Source organism: Adiantum capillus-veneris, chromosome 1 (assembly GCF_014529385.1).
Source record: "Adiantum capillus-veneris isolate H3 chromosome 1, ASM1452938v2, whole genome shotgun sequence".
Lineage (NCBI taxonomy): Eukaryota > Viridiplantae > Streptophyta > Polypodiopsida > Polypodiales > Pteridaceae > Adiantum > Adiantum capillus-veneris.
The window spans coordinates 13,756,887-13,765,199 of NC_140931.1; positions in this window are offsets into that span (position 1 = coordinate 13,756,887).

The window sequence follows — 8,313 nt, forward strand, 5'->3', positions numbered from 1 at the left end:
TTCTCTCATTTGTGCAATTGAAGAGTGCTCTTGCTCCATCTCCATCTTCTTCTTCTTCATCTCCTTGTGTGTGTGTGTGTATGCGTGAGAGAGAGAGAGAGAGTGTGCGATCGAGCATTGCGGCGGCGAGGCGGTTGAGCGCGGCGTAGCGACGTCACCCTCTTCTTCGCGACGAGGAATCTTCCACGACAGGAAGCGTAGAGCGGTGAGTGACACACCAATGCCATCTTTGAGCTTACTAATTTAGGCTTGTTGTGTGCTTGGAGCTATTTGTGGCTTGCACACAGTGTATCGGCAAGTTCCTTGCATTGACACGTGCGACATACGCTTACATTTTTGGTGCTGTTGCCGGGGAATGCCATACACTAAGTTTGAATGGCACTCTGTGCTTCTTTTGTGGTGCAATTTCAATCATAGGAAAGGTAAGGAAGGAGGGTGTGTGTCTTGAGAAGAAGGATTTTGTGTTGCTACTGTGTTTGTTAATGGAGTTTTCAAAGGTACTGTGTTTTTTCTCTGTGTAAGGTGTTAGTTTTAAAGTTGTTAGTTTTGTGTAATGGAATGTACAATAAGTAGGAAGTAGATCTCTGAGAGCTAATAGAGTGTGTTAGTGTGTAACAGTAGGAGTATTAGTTGTAAGTGGGTAGGTAGAGTGTGTGTGTGCTCTCACGCAGGCCGCGGCAATCTTATCCTTTAATTTTTTTTTTAAAAAAAAATTAAAGGTAGGACTTGGATCGGGAATAACTCCCAAATCCAAGCCCAGGCCCAAGCCCAAGCTCACGCTCAGGTTTAGGCATCTATTGCTCTTTAAAATTACTAATTTTAGCTTCACACATAGCTAAATATCGACTTTTTTGAGGACCAACGGAGCTTCAGGTGAACGAACATTGTGCTGTAAAGCACATCACGACCCTATGAGTGATACGCTTGTTTCGAGCTATCACACACTTTAATCAAAAAAATCGATCATAAAAAACATTAAAAACGTAAAAAACAAACGAGTGAAAACGGACGCCTAAAAAAGTAAGCGGTTAACCTTCGAGGTTATTCGCCAACGCTTGTAGGGTGCCAAATGCACATGCATCTGCGCTCTGGTCGTGTGCTAGAGACGGAGCAATTAGAGAGAATTTCGACTTACGCGAGTTCTCAATATCTACCTACCTTAGGTTCCGGGCCCTCGGCAGGGACCCAAACTAGTACAAACCAAGACACGAACATAGCGGCTAGTGACTCTTCCTGTGACTACGACGTCATGGAGGGTTTTCGAATGCCTAATCCCGATAGCTCAAGCCAAAACATGCATGCCATGGGTCCACGGTCCGGGCCGAGCGTGCTTAGCCGCTTGAAGGAAACCTTTAGTAGAGCCACTCACTCCGAACATGGAGCTAATGATGTAAATGAGGGGGGTGGGGAAGTAAATTCTCCATTCATGACCAACGTAGAGCCTATGCCCTTAGAGAGTGTGCATGTGAATAATTCATTCACTGCACCTCCTGACTCTTCAGAGTTATTTCTCTCGAGCTCATATTACCCGATGGTAGAAGCCTTCCCGAAGTGCAAGAGGTTGAGCGATATATCATTGCGTTAGGGAAAAGGAAGTCGAGAGCTTATGCAAGGCAAAACAACGAAGAGAGTTAAAAGCGAAAGTCCCTATGTCAATATCCTTGTTAAGAGAGCAATCAAGTGCTCCTGACTTAGCAACCGCTAAGGGCCAACCCCTAGAAAGAAACATTGCATCTAGCTCAAAGGACACCCCTAGCACCTCAATCCTAGATGGAGTGTTCTTAAATGAGAACTGGGAGTACGAACTACAAACAGAGACTCTGACCGACCTATATACAGGTCACACCTATCACGTGGGTTGGTTAGATATCCTATAATCCACAATGGGTGCTACTAGTTTGGAGGATCAGCAACAAAGAGTTTGTGAAATCATCCATAGGGTCATAGAGTTAGAGAGACAGAACAAGGGGATCAACATGCCTTCAACGGATCTCATGAGATTCTTAGATACAGAAAAGGCCAAACAACCGACCTTATCGCAAATGGAGACTCCCTCGGTAAGTCCGATGGATCCTCCATATGTTGTTTTTTCAGGGGTGTCAGTGAAATTTGAGCCCACAAGCGATAGCTTCACCTTTCCAAGTCTAGCTCATCTTTCCCTTGATGACACCACGACTACCATGCCTACCCCAATGATAGGCATGTCAAGAAACACGCCATGGACCTCATTTGTTAGTAAAGCACCACTACATGGTAGCTCAAAGCCTGCAACAGTACCTACAAGTGTGTACCAATCGTATGCACCTATGGCACTACAACAAAAAAGGTGTCATCAACGCAGATATCGACGCACTGCATCGATATCTGCATCGATATCTGCGTCCCTATAAAACTATCGCTATTTGCGTCGATATCTGCGTGGAAAGGCTTTATTTGTGACGCAGATATGAACGCAGTTATAGATGCAGATAGCGACACAGATATAGATGCAGTTATAGACGCAGATAGCGACGCAGATATGGACGGATATATAGACGCATATATCGATGACCATAACATAAATTTTTTTTCTTAGGCAGAGGGTAGGTAGCCTGGCCTGTGCCCAGTGAAAAGATGGACACAGCCACAACCAAACTTCCTGCCCTCTGCCCAAGAAAGCGAGCAGCACCAAAATCAACCGTGCTCCCGCGCACAGAAATTTCGGCAGAGCTCCCTTTGTTTTTACATAAACTTAAAAAAAAAAAACCATATCATGTATACGCCTCCTACATGCTATCCATGTAGGATCTCACATGAGATTTAAGGCCAATGAAAGAAATGAAATGAACTATGTGCAAAACCATAACCGTACCAACTTAAAACCATAACCATAACGAACTTAATTTGTGCAAAACTATAACCAAATTAAAACCATAACTGGCCATAACCATATTGATCAAAACCATAATGCAGATAACCATAACCACAGACAAAACAATAACCATAATCATAACCAGAAAGTTAAACATAACCATAAACAAGCCATCCTTCAACCATGCTACCCTTAGGACGAGCTCTTTGACGAACGAATCCCTTTAAAGTCTTCATGAATCTCTCCAAGAAGAACATCCATCTTCTGTTGATGGTTCCAGCAACTGCAACTTCATCGACCACAAGCACAAGCAAATGCATTTGGATGGTAAGAATGTTCGTTGGAAAATACTTCTCCACTATACACACTACTTCGATTGCATTCAAGTGAGCTGCATCTATGCTGTCTTTTCTTATCTCTTTTGATGAGATCCAACGCACTAGCTCACTAATTTTATAAATGGTACATCTGATGTCATCTGTTAGACAATCCATGTAAGCGGTCTCAAGAGTTCTCGTTTTATCTTCGGATCCAGATTTGACCTACGACTTGTGTATTTGGCGTTTTTTCTCTCCGTTTGACCTACGGCTTGCCATACGCGCTCTTGACATTGCCTAAAGACTACCTAATCGACTACGGATGATTTCGGTAACCGTAGAATCAGTTTTCGAAGTTTGTTTGTGTTTTTTCGTAGAAAAATGTAATCGTATTTGATCAATCCCTTGTGTATTTGGCGTTTCTTCTGTCCGTTTGACCTACGGCTTGCCATACACGCTCTTGACATTGCTTTAAGACTACCTAATGGACTATGGATGGTTTTAGTAGGCGTAGAAGTCATTTTCGAAATGCATTTGCGTTTTTTCATAGAAAAACGCAACCGGATTTGACCTACGGCTTGTGTATTTGGCGTTAATTCAAACCCATTGATCTACGGCTTGCCATACACGCTCTTGAAATTTCTTTAAGACTACTTAATGGACTACGGATGGTTTCGGTAGGCATAAAAGCCATTTTCGAAGTCCGTTTGCGTTTTTCCATAGAAAAATGCAACTGGATTTGACCTACGGCTTGTGTATTTGGAGTTTCTTCTATCCGTTTGACCTACGGCTTGCCATACGCACTCTTGAAATTGCCTAAAGACTACCTAATGGACTACGGATGGTTTCAGTAGGCATAGAAGTCATTTCCGAAATCCGTTTGCGTTTTTTCGTAGAAAAACGCAACCGTATTTGACCTACGGCTTGTGTATTTGACGTTAATTCAAACCCATTGACCTATGGCTTGCCATACATGCTCTTGACATTGCTTTAAGACTACTTAATGAACTACGGATGGTTTCGGTAGGCATAAAAGCCATTTCCAAAGTCCGTTTGTGTTTTTTCGTAGAAAAACGCAACCGGATTTGACCTACGGCTTGTGTATTTGGCGTTTCTTCTATCCATTTGATCTACGGCTTTCCATACGCGCTATTGAAATTTCCTAAAGACTACCTAATCGTCTACGGATGGTTTCAGTAGGCATAGAAGCCATTTCCGAAGTCCGTTTGCGTTTTTTCGTAGAAAAACGCAACCGGATTTGACCTACGGCTTGTGTATTTGACGTTTCTTTTGTCCGTTTAACCTACGGCTTGCCATACATGGTCTTGACATTGCCTTAAGACTACTTAATGGACTACGGATGGTTTTGGTAGACGTAGAATCAGTTTCCGAAGTTCGTCTGCGCTTTTTCGTAGAAAAACGCAATCGAACTTGACCTACGGCTTGTGTATTTGGCGTTTCTTCTGTCCGATTGACCTACGGCTTACCATACGCGCTCTTGACATTGCCTAAAGACTACCTAATGGACTACGGATGATTTCGGTAGGCATAGAATCAGTTTTCAAAGACCGTCTGCGTTTTTCCTTAGAAAAACGCAATCGGATTTGACCTACGGCTTGTGTATTTGGCGTTTCTTCTGTCCGTTTAACCTACGGCTTGCCATACACGGTCTTGACATTGCCTTAAGACTACTTAATGGACTACGGATGGTTTCGGTAGGCGTAGAATCGGTTTTTGAAGTCTGTCTGCATTTTTCCGTAGAAAAACGTAATCGGATTTGACCTACGGCTTGTGTATTTGGCGTTTCTTCTATCCGTTTGAACTACGGCTTGCCATACGCGCTCTTGACATTGATTTAAAACTACCTAATGGACTATGGATGGTTTCAGTAGTGTTAACCCTCGTGGCTCACGGACACCCTATCGCCTACGACGGACACTGTAGCCGTATTATTTATTTAAGTAGAGTCAGGCACCGGGCTTGTCGGTCCAATAGGGAAAGGTAGAGTGATCGCCGATGAGAGGCGCACTCTAACATGAACATGCTAGGGTTAGTTGGCTAAGCATGGGCGCCCAAGTGTGAATGGGGTGAGCTCACATAAAAGCCAATTAAACCTAAAATTGAGTCATTCTCTCATTGTGCAATAGAAGCTGCTCTTGCTCCATCTCCACCTTCTCCTTCACCATCTCCTTGTGTGTGTGTGTGCGAGAGAGAGAGAGAGAGAGAGAGAGAGAGAGAGAGAGAGAGAGAGAGAGAGAGAGAGAGAGAGAGAGAGAGAGAGAGAGTGAGAGTGTGTGTGCGATCGAGCGTTGCGGCGGCACGACGGCGGCGAGGCGGTTAAGCGCGGCGTAGCGGCGTCTCCCTCTTCTTCGCGGCGAGGAATCCTCTACGGCAGGAGCATAAGGCGGTGAGTAGCACACCATTGCCCTCTTTGAGCTTACTAGTTAAACTAGTTGTGTGCTTGGAGCCGTCTGCGGCTCGTACACGGTGTATCGGCAAGTCCCTTGCTTCGACAGTGCGGCAAGGAGCGCGACGGACACTGTAACCGTATTATTTATTTAAGTAGAGTCAGGAACCGGGCTTGTCGGTCCAATAGGGAAAGGTAGAGTGATCACCGATGAGAGGCGCACTCTAACACGAACATGCTAGGGTTAGTTGGCTAAGCATGGGCGCCCAAGTGTGAATGGGGTGAGCTCACATAAAAGCCAATTAAACCTAAAATTGAGTCATTCTCTCATTGTGCAATAGAAGCTGCTCTTGCTCCATCTCCACCTTCTCCTTCACCATCTCCTTGTGTATGTGCATGAGAGAGAGAGAGAGAGAGAGAGAGAGAGAGAGAGAGAGAGAGAGTGAGAGTGTGTATGCGATCGAGCGTTGCGGCGGCACGACGGCGGCGAGGCGGTTGAGCGCGGCGTAGCGGCGTCTCCCTCTTCTTCGCGGCGAGGAATCCTCTACGGCAGGAGCATAAGGCGGTGAGTGACACACCATTGCCCTATTTGAGCTTACTAGTTAAACTAGTTGTGTGCTTGGAGCCGTGTGCGGCTCGTACACGGTGTATCGGCAAGTCCCTTGCTTCGACAGTGCGGCAAGGAGCGCACATTTTTGGCGCCGCTGCCGGGGATTAGCCTTGCACTAAGCCCAAGAAGGCACTTTGTGCTTCTTGTATGAGTGGTTTGCAGTAGGAGAGAAGAGGGAGAGCAAGGCGTATTTTTTCTGCAAGTTGTTAATTCTGTTTTTCTGTTGCGCACAGTTTGCATTCACTGTTTTTCTGCTGCGTACATTTAGTATTAGTTAGACAGTTAGCAAAATTCTGTTTTTCTGTTTGCACACAGTTAGCATTAGTCACACAGTTAGCATTTCTTGCGTTTTTTTGCATTTTCTGTGTTTTCACTGCACAGTTCTGTCAAGTTTCAATTTCTGCATTTTCTGTGTTTTCTGTGTTTGTGCACAGTTAGTTAATTAAGTAGGTGCACAGACGTGAGCGGGGGGAGGTTAGATTTTTGAAAATAAAAAACGTGAGTTATAAAAACGGACGGGTTGGTTTGTATAAAAGTTAGATCGGGATCGGGATCATTTCCCCAAGCCCAAGCCCAGGCCTCAGTCCTCAGTCCTCTGATATATACTAGACTCACTCTTATATATATACCCTACCTCCTCAAGAGGGAATGAGAGCATGTGGGACAAGTCCTCCACTCTCCTCCCTTCTCTTCCCACTTGCACCCTTAGACTTGCTATTTGGAGCCTAGTTCCCCAGCTAGGAAAAGACTGTTTCGGGCTTTTCTGGAGCAAAATAGAACCAAACGGTGGGCTGTAAAGCATAGCACGTCCCTCCTAGCGATATGCTCGTTTCGAGCTATCACACGGCCCATTCCACGACACGCTCTAAAAAATCTAGCAAAAAAACAAACAAAAAACACGCTAAAAACTAGTCACAAGGCCTCCTAGAGTAGCTTTTTGACACCTTAGGGTATCAAAAGCACATGCACTTACGCTCTGGGCGGGTGCTAGAACACGAGCATATTGAGGGTGCCTCTGTTCATACGGACACCCATTACCCATCCACGATAGGCTCTAGACCCTCAGCGGGGACACAAGGTAGCACCACCCAAGACCCTAAAATAGCCGCTAGTGATTCCTCCTCCAACTCAGAAATCATGGAAGCATAACCTACCCAAAACACTGAGAGAGAAGGCCATGCACCTCCCGAAGCTCCACAGCCTAGTACTAGTATGTTTAGCCGTTTCATGGAAACATTAGGTAGAGCTACTAGCTCGGAACCTGATGCAAATGAAGCACACGAAGGGGGTGGGGAAGTGGACTCTCCTTTCACATCGCACGTGGACCCCACACCCCCAAAGAGTGTCCATGTGGATATCCTGCCAACTTCTTACCAAGAACGCCATGTTGAGCTGCCTCCTTCAGAAGTTCCCTCTAGAGTACCGTTGGTGACAAGTAAAACCACGGGGAGCAACATTGCTTCTACCTCACAAGAAACCGTTAACACGTCGACTCTAGAAGGATTGTTCATTAATGATCATTGGACATACGACCTCCACACTGAGGTGTTGACGGATCTACACTCTGGCCACGCCTACCATGTAGGATGGATAGAGATTGTACAATCCACCTCTAGTGCCACGAGCATCGAAGATCAACAGAAAATGATTTGTAATGTTATCCATGGCATTATTCAATCAGAAAGGCAAAACCGAGGGGTAAATATACTCTCAACTGGCCCCATGAGATTTCTGGATACGAGCAAGGCTCAACAGCCTACTCTATCACAAATGGAGACTCCTCTAATGAGCCCCATGGACCCATCTTACGTCATTTCACCTGGGGTCTCTATGCAATCTGAGCCTCCGAGCGACAACTTTAGCTTCCCTAACTTGGCTCAACCCTCTATTAAGGAAAACACAGTGCTCACTCCAGGGATAAGCCTGACAGAGAATGTACCGATGACATCTACGGTTAGTGCAGTGCCACTACCTAGTGTCGTAGTACCTAATATGGGGCCTCGACCGTATGTGCCTCTAGCCCCTTATGCACACATGGCCCCCACACCTCCAATTGTACCACTTGTTTGTGCTCCTCGAGTGCCGCTCCCTAGCCCTTATCCGAGTGGACCTATGCCCGGTTATGTTC